Here is a 511-nt window from a genome sequence, read left to right on the forward strand (position 1 = left end):
ATATATATATATATATATATATATATATATATATATATATATCCTTACGTATGTGCACACGGACATTTACATATAGAACATTACCACAAAAATATTTGTTGTATAAACTGATAGTGTATTAACAGCAGTTAACTGATTGATGCAATGGTAGTGATGGTAGAAGTAGTAGTAGTAGTAGTAGTTCTCTCACTGTTGTCACTATAATCATCACCATCATCATCGTCATCAGCAACAACAACTCCTACTACTACAGCAAGTCTGCTCTCCAGCAAACCCCATCCTGGTGGCAGCAAACACCTCGCTACGACTTATATTGGCCATAGCCGAAGGCAAGCAGGACCTCATCGATGCAGACATCGTCTTCCCCACAGGTATCGATCAACACAACGGGAACCGCACTCTCCATCCCCGGCGTTACTGATGCTGCTGATCCGGAGTCTGTCGCTGTCGATGTGTCTTTAACGATGCAAGCGAAGCACTTGTTGTTGGCCAGTTCCAAAAACTTATATTT

This window comes from Octopus bimaculoides, chromosome 23, assembly GCF_001194135.2.
Source record: "Octopus bimaculoides isolate UCB-OBI-ISO-001 chromosome 23, ASM119413v2, whole genome shotgun sequence".
In the NCBI taxonomy this organism is placed as follows: Eukaryota; Metazoa; Mollusca; class Cephalopoda; order Octopoda; family Octopodidae; genus Octopus; species Octopus bimaculoides.